Raw genomic sequence first — 24,058 nt, forward strand, 5'->3', positions numbered from 1 at the left:
CCACAACTCCTACGAAAGCCTTGTCAAATATGTGTTTCTTCAGGTTCATGGTACAGAGGAAGGGTCGAACTACCACCAGGGTCATAAAACTACTCCTGGATATGCCCACAACTCCTACGAAAGCCTTGTCAAATATGTGTTCTTGGGCGGCGAAATGTCTTTAAATACGACCCCCGCGGAAGAAGAAGAAGGAGGTGGAGAAAGGAGGAGAAGGAGGAGGACTGCAGCGGCAACATACAGCCAGACAGCCAACCCGAGGAAGGGGGAGGTGGTCTTCGTTTTTCACCCGTCCACTCCCCCCCGTCATGCTGCCTCCCCTCGTCCGTCTCTCCCCCGCAACACATTTTCTCGTCTCGGCTCTGTGTGTGTGTGTGTGTGTGTGTGTGTGTGAGAGAGTGTGTGTGTTGTGCCAAGGTGTGGTGCCTCAGAGCTCAGTACGCCGCCAGCACCGGTCGTGTAGGGATGCGAGGCTCTCCCACGCGACTCACTGACTAACTGAGCTCACACACACACATGCACTCGTATCGTGTGTACCACTTGACTGCCGCTCCTCCCCGCGCCGCGCCGTTCCTGGGAGAGTCACGAAGTTGGAAGTGTTGGTTTTACTGCAATACTTTCCCCGCCGCCAGTCCCTTGGTAGAGTTCGCGCTGTTGTTGAACTCTCACCTGAGCATAAAGAACACTCAAGAGCCGGGCCCAGCGTCCACGAGCAACAGGTTGTGAGTGTTGTTCCCCAGAGCCTCCACGACGACCCCCCCCCCGGAACTTTACACGCACGAGCAGCAAGGCGAAGCAGGCACGATGGAGGTGAGTAGCGAGGGACGTGGTGGAGTGTGTCTGTGGAGGAGGGTGACGAGGACGAGGAGAGGTGGGGAGTGTGTATTTTGGTGAGGTGAGGGATGAAGGACAAGGACTAGGCTGTGTGTGTTCTCTGTGTAGTGGTTTAGATAATGGAGGGGATGACGAAGAGGAGGGACGTGTGTTTAGTGTAATGGTGAGAGGAGAGTAGTAGGAGGCAAGGACGAGGTTGTGTATATACTGTCTTTGTGTAGTGGTGATGATGAAGGTGGAGGGAATGGAGAGGAGGTTATGTACTGTATGGAGTGGTGATGGGGGAGCTGGTGGAGGGAATAGGGACAAGGATGAGTACTTGGCGTGGTGGTGTAGGGAGATAAAGATGAGGTGTTGAGAGGTGTTGCGTGGTGCTGCGCCTCGCATGTTGACCAAGGGCATGGGGGGAGGGGTCCGTATAGGGCGGCCACACCTGAGTTAATTAAAGCAACACCGTCACCTGGATTCACTGCCACGAACGATGCTCCATTTTTTCATGTTTTCCCCTTCGACGTATTGGTGTTTCTTCTTTCCATTCCTCTATCGGTATGTCGGCGGGAAGTGTGAACGGCGAAGTGAAACGGAGCGATGAAACTCTAGGGATGTGAGGAGGCAATTTCTCCGTGTTTTCGCCTTCTATTACATTATCCTCATTGTATCTATAGTTTTGTTTGTGATTCGTGTGCTTAGTGAAGGAGAGGTAGATGGAACTTGCCGTATGTGTGAGATGAGACGGCAAAGGGCAGGAAAGGAGGAGGCAATTTTCCCTTTTCGCCTTGCCCTCGATACATTACTTTCCCTTCCACTTATTCATTGAAATTTTAGTGATGCATGTACCGTGGGGAACATGAAACAGATGAAACTTTTCTGGGTGTGTGAGGCATGAAGCGTCCCAGACAGAGGAAGACAGCAAACTGAGGATGCAATTGTGTGTTTTGCCTTCCATTAACTCATTGTTACGTTAGTGATACTTCTACGTGGTGAAGAAGAGCCAGATGAAACTTTGTGTGTGTGAGATGAGGCGGCGGACAAGGGCATGAAGTGAGGAGCCAATTTTATCTTGTCTTGCTCTCGTTATACTTTTCCTTCCATGTATCTATTATCTATTAAGGATATATGAACGTGGTGAAGAAGGAATAGATGAAACTGTGTGTGTGTGTGTGTGTGTGTGAGAGAGAGATGCGGCGGCCGACAAGGGCATGAAGTGAGGAGACATTTTTATCTTGTCTTCCTCTCGTTATGCTTCTCCTTCCATGTATCTATCATCTATTAAGGATATATGAACGTGGTGAAGAAGGAATAGATGAAACTGTGTGTGTGTGAGATGCGGCGGGCCAGACAGACAGGCAGGCAGCATCCAGGTGAGCGGCGCGGCGGAGTGTTTACCTTGAGGCGGCGATCACGTGTACAGCGGCTGCTCTCTGGCCGCGGATGCCACGCACGTGCCAAAAACTGCCTCCCGCCTCGGCTCCCTCTGGCACTTGATCGATGCCACAGCCTCTCAGGGAGGTGTGAGGCGCGCCTTCTGCCCCGCCCGAGGGAGTGGCTTGAAGGGGACGCTTGAGGAGGGACACATGAGAGGAAGGATATTAAGTCAGTCTCTCTCTCTCTCTCTCTCTCTCTCTCTCTCTCTCTCTCTCTCTCTCTCTCTCTCTCTAACATGATTTTTCTTGTATGCTTGTTTCCTTCCCTCTCTCCATCCCTCTTATTTTCTTCCCTCCTTTCCTCCTTCCCCCTCTCCCACATGCCTTTGTTTCTCCATACATTTTCCACACGCCGCCTCGTCTCTTTATGACCGAAAACTGTGACTATGCGAAGAACAGGAACTCGGGAGGACGTATCTAGACATCTCCGAACTAAATATAAACACAGAGTTCTTTTTTTTTCACGTACCGTCTGCCTTACTGAGCGGGGAAAGCTTGTTGCGGGCACTGCATTTAAATATATCCTTTGTATATATATCTTGTCTCCTCGTCCTGCCTCATGAAGCGTAGGAAGAGTGCCAGAAGGGAAGCTTAGAATCAACGTCACACACAGGAAACTTATTCTGAGAGTCTCCGATAATCTGCCGCAATTTAAAGACCAAGTATGCCGGGGCCTTGAGATCCATAGATGATTGAAACCTGTGATGACGCAAAAGATAGATACGGGAGCCTTACAGTCAAGAACAACATACTATAGTTATCCGGTATTTCACCATCATTTTTATTATCATTATTACAAGAGACGAAACAAGTAGACGGGGAGAAAAAAAAGCGTGTAAACCAGGCCGCTGAGGTCTGTAGAGTAATAAACAACGTGATGACCGAAAGAATAAATAGAATAAGAATAAATGAAAATGCTGAGATGGATGAGTGGAGTGACAAGAAAGGATTGGATTAAGAATGAAGTCATAAGAGGTACAGTTAAGGCAACAAGTGTGGGTGAGAAGGTGCAGGAAGCGAGACTGAGATGGTTTGGTCATGTCTTGAGGAGAGAGGAAGGGAGTTGTGAAAGGCAGATAATGGACATGGAAGTGGGTGGCAGAAGGAAGAGAGAGAGACCCAGGACGAGACGGAAGGACTGTATTGTGGCGGACGGCAAGGAGAAGAACTTTGACCTTGAAGTGGCGCAGGACAGGGTTAGATGGAGGAGACTCATCAAGAACAGCGACCCCGTATAGAAACGGGATAATAATGCTGCGGAAGAAGAAGATGACCGAAAGAATAAACAACCCATGAAGGTCACACGAGACAAAGCCAACATAACACAGGAAGCTTCTAAAGGTCACCGGAAGTTCATCTCGGTCTAAAGACCAAATAAGCCCGGGCTCTGAGATCTATAGGGCACTGAAAGCTGTGAAGACCCTAAGAATAGACACATGACCATGGCAAAAGGGTTAAAAGTCAAGTGTAACATAACAAGGAGCTTATCGTCACCCTCATAAAATAATCACCTAAGTCATTTTTCAGCGATTTCAAGGTTTTTGTCTACATCAATTTTTCAACACGTGACGCCCGTTTTTGTATAGTTGCCTTCGTCATTCAGGGTTTGAGTGTTCTGGAATTGGCCTTTTCATTTCTGCCTAAATGTTAAGCCAAATAAGATAATGGCAGTTCTTTTTTTATTTCCTGTAAAGTAGAAAATATTGACTTAGGCGGTTTGCTTACGAAGGTGACGTTATACTAAAGGTCTCTGCTAGTTCACGTAAGTCAGTTTTCTAAGATCTATAGAGTATTGAAAACTGTAACGACCCGAGGAACAGATACATGAAGGTCACCAAAGGAGTTCACAGTCAAGCACCAGACACAGAAGGACTTTGCTGAGGCTTCGTCGCAGTCCATATAAGCCGCCCGGGGTTGCCGAGGACTGACTGACTGACCAACACGTATCTCGGGGCGTCAAAGAAACCGACGGCGATCGATTTATTCTGAACGTAAGGCAATGAAGGGGGAAGGGAATGAGAGTGGGGCAAGTAGCAGTCACACATGCTTACAGAGAGAGAGAGAGAGAGAGAGAGAGAGGGGGGGGGGGGTGAGTGGAAGAGGGAGAGTTAACAGATAAGGTGGATAAACAAAAGGAAGGAGATTGGAGAGAAGGAGGAAAGGAGACGAGAAAATGAGAAATGTTGGCGGGGAGGAGGATGAAAAAGGGAAAAAAAAAAATAAGTAAATATTCGGTGTCAGAGAGAGAGAGAGAGAGAGAGAGAGAGAGAGAGAGAGAGAGAGAGAGCATATGAGAGTGTGCATGACGGCGGATATTGGCAACACCTACACTTTTCTTCCTTCCTCATACGCAGTTATATGATATCTTCCTCAAACGTTTGGGTCGGAGAGGGGAAGTGCCTGAGGGATGACTAAGGGGCGTGGCTGGAGGGGGAGGGAGAGGGAGGGAGAGGGGGGTAAGTGGGGCGAGGGCAGGAAGTGGGCGTGACAGAGACAAGGAACAGGCAGAGGCGAAGGGCAAGGGTGAAGGGAGGACGAGGATGGGGCGAGGATATTAAGATCATGACAGGAAGGAACATTACCCCATCGTTTATCCACTCCCGTTCGTCACTGTTCCATCTTCCACTCTTTTTTTTTTTTTTTTTGCAACAAAGGAGACAGCTCAAGGGCACAAAAGAGTAAACAATAATAAAAAAAAAAAACGTTACTCGCTGCTCACAAAAAGAATCCAGAGAGGTGGCCGAAAGAGAGGTCAATTTCGTTATGTTGCCCATCTCCTCCCTGCTCATTTGCTAGACACAGTTCCACCGCCCCCTTCTATCTCTCCACTCACTTCCTTCTCCACCTTCCCACCCCTCCACCCTTTCCTTAAGTTATCTACCTCTTCATTCACTTCTTTCTCCACCCTTCCACTTCTCCATTTATTCTCTTCTCCATCCTCTCACTTCTTCATTCACTACCTTCTCCACCTCTCCTCTTCCTCCTCCTCCTCCTCCTCCCATCCCCTTTTCCATTTTTACCTTTTCATTCACTCCTTTTTCCACAGAGAGAGAGAGAGAGAGAGAGAGAGAGAGAGAGAGAGAGAGAGAGAGAGAGAGAGAGAGAGAGAGAGAGAGAGAGTTGAAGCAGTGGTGATGGAAGGGAGAGGAATATAATCAGGGAGGGTAGAGTGGAGGCAAAGGTGAAGGAGGGAGATAACGTAAGCTGGAGAGGGTGAGGGAGAGAGGAAGAGATGAAGAGTAATGGTGGTAGAAGGTGAGAGAGAGAGAGAGAGAGAGAGAGAGAGAGAGAGAGAGAGAGAGAGAGAGAGAGAGAGAGAGAGAGAGAGAGAGAGAGAGAGAGAGAAATAGAGATGAGAGAACACAACCGAGGGAGAGTAAGGGAGAGAGAAGACGAAGGTGATGGAAGGAAGAGAAAGGGAGGAGGAAGCAGGGAGAGAACTTAACTAAGGGAGACAATATAACAAAGAGAGAGAGAGAGAGAGAGAGAGAGAGAGAGAGAGAGAGAGAGAGAGAGAGAGAGAGAGGGAGAAGGAAAAGTGAGGGCGAGCAAGGGGGCGGGGGGGTTACTGTGCATGTGAACACCCTGTGGTTGAGGTCGTGGGGTGTATGGGGTGTGGGTGGGGGGGGGCCGGGGAACGGGATCCGGCCCCCCTCCCCTCCCTTCCCCCACTCCGCTTGAGCAATCATATTCCCCTCCTCCCCGACCCCTTACCCCCCCATCCCCTTCCTCCCCAGAAGCTCCCCAGCTCTCCCTCTTTCTCCCTCCCTATTTCGTTCTACCTCCATTTATTTCACCATTCTCTTTGTTTCTTCATTCTTTCTTTCCTTCCCCTTGTTCCTTCATTCGTTGCGTCTCTCTTTTCAGTCTTACATTCCTTTCTTGTCTCTCTCTGCATTCTCTTCATTCCTCTCTATTTCGTTCTACCTCCATTTATTTCAACATCTTAAGCTGCCTTTTCTCTTTGTTTCTTCGTTCTTTCTTTCCTTCCCCTTATTCCTTCATTCGTTGCGTCTCTCTTTTCAGTCTTACATTCCTTTCTTGTCTCTCTCTGCATTCTCTTCATTCCTCTCTATTTCGTTCTGCCTCCATTTATTTCACCATCTTATGTCGCCTTTTCTCTTTGTTTCTTCGTTCTTTCTTTCCTTCCCCTTATTCCTTCATTCGTTGCGTCTCCCTTTTCAGTCTTACATTCCTTTCTTGTCTCTTTCTGCATTCTCTTCATTCCTCTTTATTTCGTTCTACCTCCATTTATTTCACCATCTTATGTCGCCTTTTCTCTTTGTTTCTTCATTCTTTCTTTCCTTCCCCTTATTCCTTCATTCGTTGCGTTTCTCTTTTCAGTCTTACATTCTTTTCTTGTCTCTCTGCATTCTCTTCATTCCTCTCTATTTCGTTCAACCTCCATTTATTTCACCATCTTATGTCGCCTTTTCGCTTTGTTTCTTCATTCTTTCTTTCCTTCCCCTTATTCCTTCATTCGTTGCGTCTCCCTTTTCAGTCTTGCATTCTTTTCTTGTCTCTCTCTGCATTCTCTTCATTCCTCTCTATTTCGTTCTGCCTCCATTTATTTCACCATCTTATGTCGCCTTTTCTCTTTGTTTCTTCATTCTTTCTTTCCTTCCCCTTATTCCTTCATTCGTTGCGTCTCCCTTTTCAGTCTTACATTCCTTTCTTGTCTCTCTCTGCATTCTCTTCATTCCTCTCTATTTCGTTCTCCCTCCATTTATTTCACAATCTTAAGCTGCCTTTTCTCTTTGTTTCTTCATTCTTTTCTTCCCTTCCCCTTATTCCTTCATTCGTTGCGTCTCCCTTTTCAGTCTTACATTCCTTTCTTGTCTCTCTCTGCATTCTCTTCATTCCTCTCTATTTCGTTCTGCCTCCATCTATTTCACCAACTTATGTCGCCTTTTCTCTTTGTTTCTTCATTCTTTCTTTCCTTCCCCTTATTCCTTCATTCGTTGCGTCTCTCTTTTCAGTCTTACATTCCTTTCTTGTCTCTCTGCATTCTCTTCATTCCTCCCTATTTCGTTCTACCTCCATCTATTTCACCATCTTAAGCTGCCTTTTCTCTTTGTTTCTTCGTTCTTTCTTTCCTTCCCCTTATTCCTTCATTCGTTGCGTCTCCCTTTTCAGTCTTACATTCCTTTCTTGTCTCTTTTTGCATTCTCTTCATTCCTCTCTATTTCGTTCTGCCTCCATCTGTTTCACCATCTTATGTCGCCTTTTCTCTTTGTTTCTTCATTCTTTTCTTCCCTTCCTTTATTCCTCCATTCGTTGCGTCTCTCTTTTCAGTCTTACATTCCTTTCTTGTCTCTTTCTGCATTCTCTTCATTCCTCTCTATTTCGTTCTGCCTCCATTTATTTCACCATCTTGCGTCGCCTTTTCTCTTTGTTTCTTCATTTTTTCTTTCCCTTCCTTTATGCCTCCATTCGTTGCGTCTCTCTTTTCAGTCTTACATTCTTTTCTTGTCTCTTTCTGCAATCTCTTCACAACTCCCCCTAGTTCGTACTCCCTCCATTTATTTCACAATCTTAAGCTGCCTTTTCTCCTTGTTTCTATATTTTTTTTCCTTTTCTCTCTTCATTCTTCCATTCGTTCCGTCTCTCTTCATTTCTAATTTATTTTGCCTTCTTTTTGTCACTTCATTTCTTATATATTTATTTCTTCTCATCCCTCCATTACTTCTTTATTAAATTCACCCTTCCATTCTTCCCATTCCAATTTCCTTTTCTTTCTTTTTCTTCACTTCCACCATTTCTTTCATTTTTTCTTCATTCCTCCATCACTTCTTATTAATGCACCCTTCCTTTGTTTTGTTTCTATTCATTCCTCTAACATTTCCTTGTCTCTTTAATTTTCGCTTCCACTTCGTTATCCTCCATACTTTCATTCCTTCTTATTCCACTCCTCTTTCTCCTTCTCCATTGATTTCTCCTCCTTGATTCAACATATCCGTACCATACTTCTCTCTCTCTCTCTCTCTCTCTCTCTCTCTCTCTCTCTCTCTCTCTCTCTCCACTCAAGCACTTCACATCCCCACCCACTCCTCGAAGCACCGCCCCAGCAACCGTTATTAACCTCCGGGGCAAAACACTTCACTTTCTCCAGCCGCGGGGTCCTGCTGGGGGGGAGGGTCTGTCACGGGGTTGTTTGCACGCACCGGAGTAACGGACGAAGGCGATGAGGAAGGTGACGATTAAAACGTTTAGTCTGTTCTTTCTTTGTTGTCTTTTTTTCTCCGCTCTATGAATCCGTGATGTCCTGAGGGAGTGTCGGGAAGATGTATAGTGCCTTTGTTGTGTCTCAGAGTAATTAGATCTCTTGGTTAGGCTTTGTTTGTGTGTGTTAAGTTGAATAATGTTGTGTTGATCGTTAGTCATGAGAGAGAGAGAGAGAGAGAGAGAGAGAGAGAGAGAGAGAGAGAGAGAGAGAGAGAGAGAGAGAGAGAGAGAGAGAGAGAGAGAGAGAGAGAGAGAGAGTAATTAGAAGACCAACACATGCTAAGCAACAAATTAGAACTCTAGAAAGAAAAGAAAGCTAAAAAATGTAAAAGAAAGCAAAGAAAAGGACACTAGAAAGGAGGAGAGAGAGAGAGAGAGAGAGAGAGAGAGAGAGAGAGAGAGAGAGAGAGAGAGAGAGAGAGAACAGTTGCATCTCACAAGTTAAAGGAGAAGGGAAATCGTTGTGTGGTTAAGAGGAGGGAAAGAAGAAGGAAGGGAGAGCGGGGAGGGGAAGGGGGGAAGAAGGGAAGGGTGGTTGGCCCTTACCTGTCCGTCTCGCGCCACACCTGTCGGCCACCGTCTGTTACCTGCGTGACAATAAAGGGAAGGTGATGATACAAGGAACTGACAGGTGCGCACACACACACACACACACACACACACACACACACACACACACACACACACACACACACACACACACACACACACACACACACACACAATCAACAACAACAACAACAACAACAGCCCCTCTCATCTCTATTAGCCCCGACGAGGTGTGGGCGTGTCTGTTTGTCCCATTGCCGTGACTAAAGAGAAAATGGAGTGGGGAGGAGGAGGGCTGCAGGAGGAGGAAGAGGAGGAGGAGGAGGAGGAGGAGGAGGAGGAAGGAACGCAATTTGAGGAAGATGTAGGATTAAGGAGAGGAAAAAGGAAATGAAAAGAGAAGAGGAATAGCGATAATGAGCAGAGAGAGAAAGAGAGAAGGAGCACCAAGGAGGATGAATGAGGAGCAAATGAGGAAGAGAACGAGAGAACGAGCAAGAGGAGAGAGGAACGTAGGAGAGCAAGAGAGAGAGAGAGAGAGAGAGAGAGAGAGAGAGAGAGAGAGAGAGAGAGAGAGAGGGGAAGGAGCGAGAGGGAAGAAAGAAAGCATTGTGAGAGAGAGAGAGAGAGAGAGAGAGAGAGAGAGAGAGAGAGAGAGAGAGAGAGAGAGAGAGAGAGAGAGAGAGAGAGAGAGAGAGAGAGAGAGAGAGAGAGAGAGAGAGAGAGAGAGAGAGAGAGAGAGAGAGAGAGAGAGAGAGAGAGATGACTGACTGCCTGACTTTTTATATCTCTCGGAAGGATGTGGCGAGCTACCAGAGAAAGGTCACGCTATTCCAGGCTCCCTATGTTACACACACACACACACACACAAGTAAACAGGAAATTCTTTAACACTGACTTGCGTGTAGCGTGTATATATAAGATGATGATGGTGTGTGTGTGTGTGTGTGTGTGTGTGTGTGTGTCTTTGTTTACGTTTCCAATAGCCGAACAAAGATGATACGTGTGTGTGTGTGTGTGTGTGTGTGTGTGTGTGTGAAGGGTGGAGTTAAGTTTACAAAGTATCAATTTTATGTGTCCCTTCCCCTCAATTTTTCTCCTTCCTTCCCCTTCCCTCTCTCAATATTTCTTTTTCCCATTCCCTTCCTCTTCTTTCATCATCCTATCTCCCTTCCATCCCCCTCTCCTTTCTTCTCCACCCTCTCCCTCTTTCCCATCATCTTTCCTATCTTTACCATCCCTCTACCCACCTCACCCTTCTGTCTAATCTATCCCTCTATTCTTCATCTATTACCTATCATCCCTTTTTCTATATACCCCATTCACACTGCATCAGCCACACCCCTTTTCCCTCTTCTCTTTTCTCCTTCGTCCCTTCCTCCTCTCCCTTCCCTCAACCCCAATCCGGCCTCTCCCCTTCCCTCCCTTCGCCTGCCTCTGGGGACAGTGGACAGTCCTGGCACTGCGCTACCAAGGTTGGCACTGTCCCAGGCACCGTGGGGTCCCCGAAACAGGCTTGGCACTAGAGAGGAAGTACATGAAAATAGATCACCATAAGGTCTTAATAGCCCGCGGCATGACAAAGGCCTTTCTTGTGTTACCCGCTACTATGTGTCTGGTGTTTGTGTGCCTGGTCCTCCTCTGGTAAATGCCCTAAATTCATCTCCCCGTCTGGTTCTCTGTCGACCCTGACTTCTCACGAGTTTCTAGGTTGCCACTGTGTAACTTTGGTTGTCCATTTGTTATCAGTGCTACGCTTATGACCACCTGCCAGCGCGTAGATAGGTCACTTATCTTCATCAAAACTTGGATGATGGGAGTTTAGTGATGACGAGAAGTGAAGTTAGTAGACAAAATGAAAAAGAATTATGATTTTTAGAAAGATGCAAATATAAAAAGTAAGGCTACAAAAACTTCCTTGGCACTGCATGAGAGGAATTGGCAATGATGAGAAGTGAAAATAAATAACTGGAGTGTAAGGAAAACATGATAATAAAAGTATCATTAAAGGGTCATGATATAAAAAAAATAGCTTGGCACTTCACGATAGGAATTAGTGATGATGAAAAGCGAAGTCAAGTGAACGGAAAGTAATAGAAAAAGAATGATTATGAAGGTTTTGATAAAGAGTAAATAAACAAAAAAAGTAACGATGAGAAATGAGGTTAAATGGGCGGAATATATGAGAAAGTATGTTGATAAAGATGAGTGAAAGCGAAGTGAATGGAAAGTAATAGAAAAAGAATGATTATGAAGGTTTTAATAAAGAGCAAATAAACAAAAAGAGTAACGATGAGAAATGAGGTTAAATGGACGGAATATATGAGAAAGTATGTTGATAAAGATGAGTGAAAGCGAAGTGAATGGAAAGTAATATAAAAGGTACGATTATGAAGATTTTAATAAAGAGTAAATAAACAAAATGAGCAACGATGAGAAATGAGGTTAAATGAGAAAAATGTAAGTGAAAGTATGTTAATAAAGATGAGAGTGAAAGCGAAGTGAATGGAAAGTAATATAAAAAGTACGATTATGAGGATTTTAATAAAGAACAAATAAACAAAACAACAAGCAAGACTAGCAATGATGAAAAATGAGGTTAAATGAACGGAATATAAAAGAAAAGTGTGTTAATGAAGGTGAGAGTGAAAGCGAAGTGAATGGAAAGTAATATAAAAAGTATGATTATGAGGATTTTAATAAAGAACAAATAAACAAAACAACAAGCAAGATTAGCAATGATGATAAATGAGGTTAAAAGGGCGGAATGGAAGAGAAAGTATATTATTGAATATGAGAGTGAAAGCGAAGTTATAAAAAGTACGATTATAAGGATTTTAACAAAGAACAAATAAACCAAACAAAACAACCAAGATTAGTAATGATGAGAAATGAGGTTAAATGAGCGGAATATAAGAGAAAAGTGTGTTAATGAAGATGAGAATGAAAGGCGAAGCAATACGAACATACACTTTGAACTATATTGAGCGGCGTGGAAGAAGTGGGCCGCGTCGGTAATGGGGTTAATGTGTTATTGGTGTGGAGGATGAAGACTGGTGGACGGAACGGGGAAGGAAAAGAAACAGTGAATGGGCGGAACGGGAAAGGAAAAGAAACAGTGAATGGGCGGAACGGGAAAGGAAAAGAAACAGTGAATGGGCGGAACGGGAAAGGAAAAGAAACAGTGAATGGGCGGAACGGGGAAGGAAGAGAAACAGTGAATGGGCGGAACGGGAAAGGAAGAGAAACAGTGAATGGGCGGAACGGGGAAGGAAGAGAAACAGTGAATGGGCGGAACGGGAAAGGAAGAGAAACAGTGAATGGGCGGAACGGGGAAGGAAAAGAAACAGTGAATGGGCGGAACGGAAAAGGAAGAGAAACAGTGAATGGGCGGAACGGGGAAGGAAAAGAAACAGTGAATGGGCGGAACGGGGAAGGAAAAGAAACAGTGAATGGGCGGAACGGGGAAGGAAAAGAAACAGTGAATGGGCGGAACGGGGAAGGAAAAGAAACAGTGAATGGGCGGAACGGGAAAGGAAAAGAAACAGTGAATGGGCGGAACGGGAAAGGAAGAGAAACAGTGAATGGGCGGAACGGGGAAGGAAAAGAAACAGTGAATGGGCGGAACGGGAAAGGAAGAGAAACAGTGAATGGGCGGAACGGGAAAGGAAGAGAAACAGTGAATGGGCGGAACGGGAAAGGAAGAGAAACAGTGAATGGGCGGAACGGGAAAGGAAGTGAAACAGTGAATGAGCGGAACGGGAAAAGAAACAGTGATTGAGGTGTAGAGAAAGACAAACGCGGCAAGCAAGGACAGCGAGTAGGGAAGATGATAGTAGCTTTTTGTGTGTTTGTTTGTGTTAAATTTGTTGATGTTTTCTTTGTGTGTTGGTATTGATTTTTTTTTTCTAATGTGTTTGTTTGTATTGACTTTGTTGTTATTTTTTTAATGTGTGTTTGCATTTATTTATTTTTTTTACTATAAATATTCATGGGTTGGATTATGCTGTTTTTTGTTTGTTTGTTTGTTTGTCTGTGTGTTTTCCTTGCAAGACAAACAGACAACGGTATTTTTTTCATCTTATCATTTTCTTACAACAGAGTGAAACAAAAATGAAGGAAAAGAAGCAAACAACTGTAATGTAAAATAACTGCGACACACACACACACACACACACACACACACACACACACACACACACACACACATACATACATACATACATACATACATACATACATACATACATACACACGTAGACGAATAAATACAGAACACAACAGGAAAAACAGACACACATGTATATGCAAAAGCGAAAGGAGGAGGAGGAGGAGGAGGAGGAGGAGGAGGAGGAGGAGGAAGAGGAGGAGGAGGAGGAGGAGGAGGAGGAGGGGGGTAAGAGAAGAAGAGATGTGCGGAAGAGGTGGAAAAAAAACCGAGGGAGGAGGAGAGAATGAGGAAGAGGAGGAGGAGAGGTGATTCAGGACGTGTGGAAGAGAAGAGGAAGAAGAGGAGGAAGAGATGCAGGGTTGGTGGGAGAAATTGGAGAAGAGGAAGAGGAGAAAGAGAACGGAAAGTGAGGGAAAGTGAAATGGAGAAGAGGAGGAGGAGGAGGAGGAAGAACACGAAAATCAGGAGGAAGAAGAAGAGGAGGAGCTGGAGGCAATGACATAATAAATTCACCTCAACATGACATATCTTCACTCCTCCTCCTCAGTGCGACCCACAAGAAACTGTGTAACTAACCACGCCTCCGACAAGCGAACTGGTACAACTCGTCACGGCCACATTTCTATCATGTACACAAATGCACGTAGTTTAATACCCAAAAAGGACGAAATTAGGGCGTATATTGCAACAGAGAAACCAGATGTGGTAGCCATCACAGAGACTTGGGCCAACTCTACCCATCTAGAATCCGAAATGTCATTCCCTGGGTACGAAAGCTTCCACAAAAGTCGAAAGCACAAGAAAGGAGGAGGAGTAGTTTGCTACGTAAAAAGTACACTCCCTGCCATAAAAATAGACAAACAGGACGCAGAGAAATACGATTCTGTCTATGTGGAAATAACCGCAAATAACAAGAAACTAACACTTGCAACCGTATACAGGCCTCCGAAACAACAGGCAGCCGATGACACTGCCCTCTACGAAGAGATTCACTCTCTAACACAAAGCAAGGAAGCAATTATAATTGGGGACTTTAATTGCCCTAACATTGACTGGGGACTGATGACTGGAGATCAAGAGGGTAACAGGCTTTTAGAAATGGTGGAGGATTCGTTCCTCACTCAAGTTGTAACTCAACCAACAAGAGAAAACAATCTGCTGGATCTGGTATTAGTAAGCGACCCTGACCTCATTCGCGACTGTACAGTTGGTGAGAAACTTAATGGGTGCGATCACCACTTAATCCGTTTTAATATCAACATATGTCACAAACTCGTAGATAATCCATCAGTGATACCAGATTACAAAAAAGGAAATTTCAACTTAGCCCGTGCACTGCTTCCCCTACGACCTGGGACCAACTTGGCATCACCGACAATACAATCGACAACGCGTGGAACGTCTTCAAAGATAAGCTGTTGCAAGTAGAGAAGGCTACAGTGCCTACGAAATCCAGGCGAGTAAATGGGGCCGTAGATCCACCGTGGATGACCAGAGAAATAAAAGGGCAGTAAACCTAAAAAAAGGAATTATAATTTGATGAAAGAGAATGCTACGGCCGAAGCCAGCACACAGTACCACAACAGCCTCAGAGCTTGTCGCAGCCTTATTCGGAGTAGCAAACGCAACTATGAAAAGCAAATAGCGCGCGAAATCAAAACTAACTCCAAGAAATTCTTCACGTACATAAGATCGAAAAGAAAGTAAAATCCAATATTGGTCCCCTGACAGACGAGACTGGATCTGTAACTCAGGACAGTAAACAGATGGCCAGAATCCTCAACAGTAACTTCGCATCCGTATTCACAGTCGAGGACATCGAAACCATTCCTGAGAGCCCTGCCCCGCCGAGTGAGATCACGCCGCTGGAAATTGACTCAATATGCGACCAAGAAGTAAAAAGTACTTGGACAAACTCGACACGAACAAGTCAACGGGACCCGACAGTTTGTCCCGCGGTTATTAAAAGAGCTTAAACAACAAATACTTCAACCACTCACTCCCATATTCAACCGGTCAGTTCAACTACACAAGGTCCCGGAAGCCGGGAAGATGGCGAACGTCACACCGATTTTCAAAAAGGAGACAAAAGCGTTGCATTAAACTACAGGCCCATAAGTTTGACATCAGTGGCAGGAAAATACTCGAAAAGATTATTAGAGATAAACTTGTTAAGTTTCTAGAAAACAATAATGTAATCTCCGACACCCAGCATGGCTTCAGAAACAAGCGCTCCTGCCTAACGAATTTATTAGACTTCTTCCAAGGTATATATAAGAACTGGGATGCCCACATCCCCAGTGATGTTATATACCTGGACTTTCAGAAAGCCTTCGACAAGGTACCGCACGAGCGACTCCTTAAGAAACTGCACTCGGCGGGCATCGGAGCCAATCTGATCGCGTGGATAAGAGATTGGCTCACCGACAGAAAACAACGAGTACTACTCAACGGACAGCCTGATTGGCTACCAGTCACTAGTGGAGTGCCTCAAGGGTCAGTGCTGGGACCCATCCTCTTTATCATATATATCAATGACCTAGAATCAGGACTGAAATCCACAATATCGAAATTTGCAGATGACACCAAGGTGGGTGGAGATGCCCTCACAAAGACCGACTGCGAAATCATTCAGAAAGACCTCAATCACATTATCGAATGGTCGGAAAAATGGCAAATGTCTTTAATGTTGACAAATGCAAAGTCATGCACATTGTGTCCCAAAATAGTAACCACATACATCATGAATGGGAGACCTCTGCAAGCGATGCAGGAGGAAAAGGATCTTGAGTCACTATCAGCAGTGACCTGAAACACGCGAATCACTGTAAAAAGCATACAACAAGGCCAACATTATGCTCGGGTTCATAGCGAGGAACTTGTAAAACACCAGACGTGATGCTATCCTTGTATAATTCCATGGTAAGACCGCACCTCGAGTATGCAGTGCAGTTCTGGTCTCCCAATTACAGAAAGGACATTGCTTTACTGGAAAGGATTCAACGACGCGCCACAAAGATGATTCCAACCTTAAGGGCTCAACCGTACGAGGAACGACTCAAGCGACTCAATCTCTTTACATTGGAGAAAAGACGCCTACGAGGGGATATGATTCAAGTCTTCAAGTATCTAAAAAAGTTCAATAACGTCGATTACTCCAAATTCTTTGAACTGCAAACCAACTCAAGAACTAGAAATAACGGTTTACCCATTCAGTCGAGTCGATGTAACACAGACATTGGAAGGAGTTTCTTTTCAAACCGAGTCATCCGCCACTGGAACAATCTTCCCTCAGAAGTAGTAAATGCGAATACCATCAACTCCTTCAAATATAGAATCGACCGTCATTTCGCTGCGTCAGGAGTAAACTGAATAACGAAGGGCTTCCATCTGCTCCTCAATATCGAGGTGCTTTCATCTGCTCACCAAGCCCCAAGTGGCGGTCGAGCAGATTAAATCACCCAAGCGGGCGACCTCGTAATGAGCCAATAGGCTTTCTGTTGCCTGCATTTCCATGTTTCCATGTTTCCTCCTCCTCCTCCTCTGCCTCCTCCTCCTTTTCTTCCCCCTCCTCGTCCTCCTCCTCTTCCTCCTTCACCCTGGCCGAGTTAGCGAATCGAGGCTGTTAAAGAAAACCAAAAGAAAACTAAAACAAGCAAATAAACGAGACGGAGGAAGAGGAGGAGGAGGAGGAGGAGGAGGAGGAGGAGGAGGAGAGGGGGGTGGCAGCCTTGAGGGGGGGCGAGCACGTGAACACCGCGTGGGGGAGGGAAACACCTCACACACCTGTTTATCTCCCCCCCTCCTCCCCCCTCCCTCCCTGTCTCCCCTCTCCTTCCCCCTCCCTCACTCCCCACCTGTCTCCCCTCTCCTTCGCCCTCCCTCCCTCCCTGTCTCCCCTCTCCTTCCCCCTCCCTCTCCATCCCCCTCCCTCCCTCCCCACCTGTCTCCCCTCTCCTTCGCCCTCCCTCCCTCCCCCTCTCCCCTCTCCTTCCCCCTCCCTCCCTCCCATTAGTTTATTCTCCCCCTGTTGCCATATCTTGCTTCTTCCCTCCCTCCCCTCCTTTTACCTCCCTCACTCCTTTATCTCCCTCACCTTTCCTCCACATTCCTTCCACATTTTCCCTTTCTTTCTCTCCCTTCCTCCCTTCCTCTCTTCCTCATTTCCAATCTCACGCATGTTTAAACACCCTCTTTCTTCCTTGACCTTATCTCCCTCACCCCCTCCTTCCACCACCACCATCATCTCCACCTTCACCTCCACCTGCGCTCTCTCTCTCACCACATGACTCATTGCTCTGGTTACCAAGCGTGCGAAACCCTTATCTCTTAGGCTGCCGATGACGATGATGGTGTAGTAGTAGTAGTAGTAGTAGTAGTAGTAGTAGTAGTAGTAGTAGTAGTAGCAGCAGTAGTAGTAGTAGTAGTAGTAGTAGTAGTAGTAGTAGTAGTAGTAGTAGTAGTAAATAACAACAAAAAAAACACGAGAGCATCGACCCGCCTCTGATCTAATCTTAGGGTTATATCATCATCCCCATCATCATCAGGGGAGGAAGGGAGGGAGGGAGGGGAGAGAGAGGGGCGTAGTCGTAATGATTATACAAACGCTGGGAAATGTTTACGTCATTAAATCTACACTCGCTATGCTAACACATGCAGGGATCAGGGAGAGCTGTTGCTGACTACATCCTCTTCCTCCTTTTATTTTCCCTGTTCTAAGTCGGTCCGTCAACGAGGACTGGCGCGTCTAACTTGTCCTCCTTTTCCACCTCTTCTTATATCACCTTACATAAGAACACACGAACATAAGGAGGCCGGTAGGTCAATACAAGGCAGCTATTTTCCTTCCACTTGACGCTTTACTTCATCCATCCACTTCTTCCACCTCCCACCCACCACAATGCGTCGGAGATGAGCACTAAGGCCACGCGTAACTATAGCGGTTTTTTTTTTTTTTTTACAGCAAAGGAGACAGCACAAGGGCACACAAAAAAGAGGAAACAATAAAAAAAAGCCCGCCAATTTTACCTTTCTTCCACTCACCGCCCTAAACCTTCCCTACCTTTTCACAAAATCTTCCATTTGCCATAATATACTTTCTTCATCGTCATTCCACTCCATCCACAAGTCCCTTCCTCTCCCCACCTCGCTTCTTCGTCATGCCCACCACGCCGCCCATGTCCTCAATGCAGCGGACGAGGACATGGACACTCGCGACTGCCATTGCTAGTCCACGACCCTGCCTCACCACCACCACCACGCGGGCCTTTGTATGCACGAAACAACCGATTGCCCAAGTCTCGCTGCCTTACCTCGCTTAGAATGCTTCGTAATGCTAATCACCGAGAGAGAGAGAGAGAGAGAGAGAGAGAGAGAGAGAGAGAGAGAGAGAGAGAGAGAGAGAGAGAGAGAGTATTATCTATCAGAAGACCAGCAGAAACACAAGTCAGTCAGTCCCCTCAGTCAATCAGTGAGTCAGTTAGTTCACCAATCAACCGGTTACAATTAGTTAGCCAGTTAATAAGCCAACCTATCAGTCAGTCAGTCAGCCAGTCAGCCAGTTAACTAGCCAGTCAGCCATTCAGTTAGTCAGCCAGTCAGTCAGTCAGTCAGTCAGTCAGTCAGTCAGCCAGCTAGTCAGTCAGTCAGTCACTCACTCACTCACCCAGTCACTCAGTCAGTCAGTCACCCAGTCACTCAGTCAGTCAGCCAGCCAGCCAGCCAGTCGATCAGCCAATCAGTCAGTCAGCCAGTCAGTCAGTTAACCAGCCAGTCAGTCAGTCAGTCAGCCAGTCACTCAGTCAGTCAGCCAGCCAGCCAGTCGATCAGCCAATCAGTCAGTCAGCCAGTCAGTCAGTTAACCAGCCAGTCAGTCAGTCAGTCAGCCAGTCAGCCAGCCAGTCGATCAGCCAATCAGTCAGTCAGCCAGTCAGTCAGTTAACCAGCCAGTCAGTCAGTCAGTCAGCCAGCCGCAAGACAATCAACAGGATATATCACCAGGGTGTGGGGCTCTGATCCCTCCTCCCCGAAGATAGTGTGTGTGTGTGTGTGTGTGTGTGTGTGTGTGGCTGAACTGGAAGCGCCACACGTGTCGTCCCGAGTAAAGAGATAGAGAGGTAGAGGGAGGGAGGGAGACGGAAGGGAGACAGACAGAAAGAAAACCGCCGAGAGAGGAGTGTTATCGGGGAGAGAGAGAGAGAGAGAGAGAGAGAGAGAGAGAGAGAGAGAGAGAGAGAGAGAGAGAGAGAGAGAGAGAGAGAGAGAGAGAGAGAGAGAGTATGAAAGCATTATCAAAAGAAAGAAAAGGAAAAGAGAGATAAAGTAGCTAAAAATATGAGTTCACGAAAGAGTGGAATAATGTAGGAGAGAAATGGACAGACAGACAGCGATAGTTATGGTTTTTGAATGCTGTATAAGAGAGAGATAATGATGGTAAAAGAACGAAGGAAGAAGGTAGAAAGAACAAAAAATATAGCCTGGAAAAGGGAAACAAAGAAGAAAGAAAAAAGGAGAAATAAATAAATAAAAAGAGGCAGAGAAAACGCCGGTTGGAAAGTCACGAGTTACGAGAACAGAAAGAAAGACATTCAGACAGACAGACATAAAATAGAAAGCAAGAAAAACAACAAACCAGCGACGGAAGTTACGAGGAAGTGACAACAAACAGCGACGAACAGGGAGAACGGAAGACAGACAGACAAGAAGAGCTGAGTGAAAACTTATGAAAGACACTGTTGCTACCCGATTCCAAGGAGAGAGAGAGAAAGAGAGAGAGAGAGAGAGAGAGAGAGAGAGAGAGAGAGAGAGAGAGAGAGAGAGAGAGAGAGAGAGAGAGAGAGAGAGAGAGAGAGAGAGAGAATTAATCGTTCGTCTTTTGTTTATTGATAGAGTGATTAAGAGTTACTTCAAGTCATTAAGGAAACAAACAAAAAAAAAAACGTAAGGGGAGCGACAGTTATAATTTCCTCCATTTTAAGCCAACGAACGAGAGAGAGAGAGAGAGAGAGAGAGAGAGAGAGAGAGAGAGACGTGCCATGCTTTGTTCTCGTGGGCATTTATGTATTCCGATACACACACACACACACACACCTTCCCCTGCGCCGCGCCACGTGTGTTCAGATCATGACATTAATGTTTATTCTGGTCCGCCGTCATTGCAACACGGACGAGCGAAAGGGGCGACGCGCACTGAAAGGATGATGATGACGTCGAGGTGGGATGGGGGGAGAACAAAAAGAAAACAAAAAAAAAGGAAAACCGCGCTGACCCCTACAAAAAAAGACAATTAGAACAACATGTGATATTATAGTTGTTGTTATCGATGATGATGACGGGGAATTTTCAACATCAAGGGAGGCTGCTCGAAGGGAAAATAAGATATAAAACAAAATAAAACAGAAAAAATACCGTTATGTCGCTGACCCTAACAAAAAACGACAATTAGAACAACATTTTTCTATTTTTTACAACGAAGGAGACAGCTCAAGGCCACAAAAAAGGAAACAATAATAAAAAAAAGCCTGCTACTCGCCGCTCCTAAAAATAAAAATGAATCAAAAGAGGTGGCCGAAAGAGAGGTCAATTTCGGGAGGAGTGCTACATAGTTGCCGTTATCCCTCCCAGGTCACAGGATGCATAGGGTGACTCGTATATAACAGACAGAAGCTAAAAAATGTTCGTATCATCGCACATTACATAACAACAGAAGTGATGACGATGATTATACATGCTCGTCATAATCCCCCCCCAGGACAGACACATAATGCACAGAATGACTCTCCTGATGGATAAATGCTAGAAATTGTTCATATCACCGCATATAACACTACATAACATTTTAGAGGTGCTGCTACGCGTGTTAGTTATCATGGATAATCCCCCCAAGGCCAGGCGCAGGATGCAGATAAGAACACATTCAGAGATAAACCTTAAAAACGGTTCTTCGTGCCCCTGTTTTGAGAGCCAGAGACATATGACTGCTTAAAAAGATGATGATAACTATGACACGTGTTGTAACAAAAAAACATATATAGTTACCGTAATTCCCCAAGGCCATAGGATGCAGATAATAACACAGAGATAAACCTTAAAAACTGTTCTTCGTGTCCCTGTTTTGAGAGCCAGAGACATTTGACTGCTTAAAAAAATGACGATAACTATGACTGCACGTGTTATAAAAAATAAAAAAAATTACCCTTATCTCCCCAAGGCCAGGTGCAGGAAGCCGAGGATAACACGTCTAATATATGAAACCTAAAAACTGTTCTATTCATCTCTCTCTCTCTCTCTCACGCACACACACACACACGCACACACACACACACACACACACACACACACACACACACAGACAGACAGACAGACAGACAGACAGACACACACACACACAACACACACACAACATAATAGAGATGATGATGACGATGATAATACGCATAAGTTATCTAAACCATCCGAGAACTGACAAAGGAAGCAAAAATTAACTCGTGTGATATGTGTTTTTAGGAGCAGTGAGCGGCGGGCTTTTGTTTCACATTAGTTACCTTTTTTTAATGCCCTTGAACTGACTCCTCTGTTGTAAATAAATAAAAAAAAAAAGCTTCATTCAGACCCCGGGACACAGGACAGCGAGGATAAGAGAGCAGGGATGACTGGTGACGATGACTGCGTGTTGTCATCGTCACCAAACCCCCGCGAAGGCCAGACGAGGTGAAATGAAAATTCGTTTGTGATGGAAAACTTAAACAAAACAAACAATAGCAAAAAAAATCATACATAGCTACTTAAGGCACCCAGGAAAACATGAAAATGATGATGATGATGATGATGATGATGATGATGATGATGATGATGATGATGATGACAGATACACACACACAAGACAGACACAAAAAATAAAGTCAATTCGCTGAAGCCAAGAACTAAAAATCTAAAATAAATAACTAAATAAATAAATAAAAACAAGAAAAAAACAAAAAAATCAAAACAAAAAATTAAAAATGATAAAAAAAATAGAAACTGAAAAAAAAAAATCACAGCAGTCACAAAAAATATAAAATAAATAAATAAATAAAAACAATAAAAAATAACAAAAAAATACCTCAAAACAAAAAATAAAAAAGATAAATAATAGAAACTGAAAAAAAAGAAAAAAACTAAGAAAAAAAATTACTGCGCTGAGTCACACGGAAGCAAGACAGCCACGGTAACAATGACGATAATGACGATGATGACGGTGGTGATGACGATGATTACACGCCCTCATCGTCAGCAGGGGGCCGCGACGAAGGACACCAAAACACGAATAACAGCGCAGAACATAAAACATAAATAAACCCGAAGTATAAAATCAAGACTGGCTCCATGATTCAACTTTTAAACACGTAATTTCCTTCCTAGTGTAGATTAAAGAGGGTGGAGGTGGAAGGGTGGAGAGGGTGGAGAGGTGGAAGGGTGGGAAAGGGAATGGATAAAACGGTGGAAAGGTGGCTGAGGGAGTAGGGAGAGGAGGTGGAAGGGTGGGAAAGTGAGTGGATGAAAAGGTGGAAAAGTGGCTGAGGGAGTAGGGAGAGGAGGTGGAGAGGTGGAAAAGGGAGTGAATGAAAAGGTGAAAATGGAAAAGGGGATGGAAGGAGGAGGAGGTGGAGAAGGGAACGAATGAAGAAGTGAGTGGATGGAGAAGGGAAATGATGGTGAGGTGGAAGGGTGGAGAAAGAAGTGAATGAAGAGGTGGATAACTCAAGGAAAGGGTGGAGGGGTGAGAAGGTGGAGAAGGAAGTGAGTGGAGAGATAGAAGGGGGCGGTGGAACTGTATCTAGCAAATGAGCAGGGAGGAGATGGATAACAGAGTGGAATGTGGAACAGTGACGAGAGGAAGTGGATAAACAATGGAATAATGACATAGAATGAAGCGGATGGGAAGATAAGAAGGTGGAGGAGAAAGGAGAGAATGGTGGAGGGAAAATGGGTGGGAGAAGAGGAAGAAGTGGAAGAAAAAGAGTGAAATGGTGAGAAAGGAAAGAGTGGATGGGGAAAAGTAGGTGGAGGAAAAGGAAAAAAATGGAAGGGAGTACGGAGTGGAAGGTAAACGGAGTGGTATGTGGAAAGATGGAATGGTAACGCTGAAAGAAGTGGGTGGCAAAATACAAAGGTGGAGGGAGGGAGTAATGGAGTGGAAGGTAATCGGAGTGGTATGTGGAAGGATGGAATGGTAACGCTGAAAGAAGTGGGTGGAAAAGATACAAAGGTGGAGGAGGGAACGGAGGATAAAGAGGAGGGAGTTACTCAGTGGAAGCCAATCGGAGTGGAGTGCGGGCGTATGCTGGGTGGAGTGTGAGTGAGTGCATGGCTGGGTGGGAAGGTTACGGGCGGTGCGTGGGTGTGTGACTGAGTGGGTGGGTGGGCGGGGGATAAGTGGAAGGGGGAGGGGAGCCACTTCCAAACAAAGGGCGTGATGGAGAGGCAGGAAGCAGGAAGCAGGAAATAGCAGGCACGGGGGGAGGGGGGGGCGGGGAAGGGGGTGCCAAAGGAAAAAAATATATAGATAACTGCTGGCAATGTGGGTGCAAGTAGTAGTGGTAGTAGTAGTAGTAGTAGTAGTAGTAGTAGTAGTAGTAGTGGTGGTGGGTGTTCTTAACCTGACCTAACCCACTAAAACACATTATATACAGCTACTTACACACACACACACACACACACACACACACACACACACACACACACACACACCTCTCCTCATCTCATTTTTATTACGGCACGAAGCAAAACAAACCAACACACACACACACACACACACACACACACACACACACACACACACACACACACACACACACACACACACACACACACACACACA

General features: G+C 45.3%; 1 protein-coding gene across 1 annotated transcript in view; it reads left to right on the plus strand.

Annotated features, from left to right (window-relative positions):
- Positions 1-385: 385 nt before the first annotated feature.
- Positions 386-24,058, plus strand: part of LOC126983165 (uncharacterized) — an 89,479-nt gene continuing 65,806 nt past the window's right edge. Inside the window, exon 1 of the mRNA XM_050835657.1 lies at positions 386-807. The gene's annotated coding sequence lies outside the window, so the exon portion shown is untranslated. The remainder of the gene's footprint in view (positions 808-24,058) is intronic.

This window comes from Eriocheir sinensis, chromosome 53, assembly GCF_024679095.1.
Source record: "Eriocheir sinensis breed Jianghai 21 chromosome 53, ASM2467909v1, whole genome shotgun sequence".
NCBI lineage: Eukaryota > Metazoa > Arthropoda > Malacostraca > Decapoda > Varunidae > Eriocheir > Eriocheir sinensis.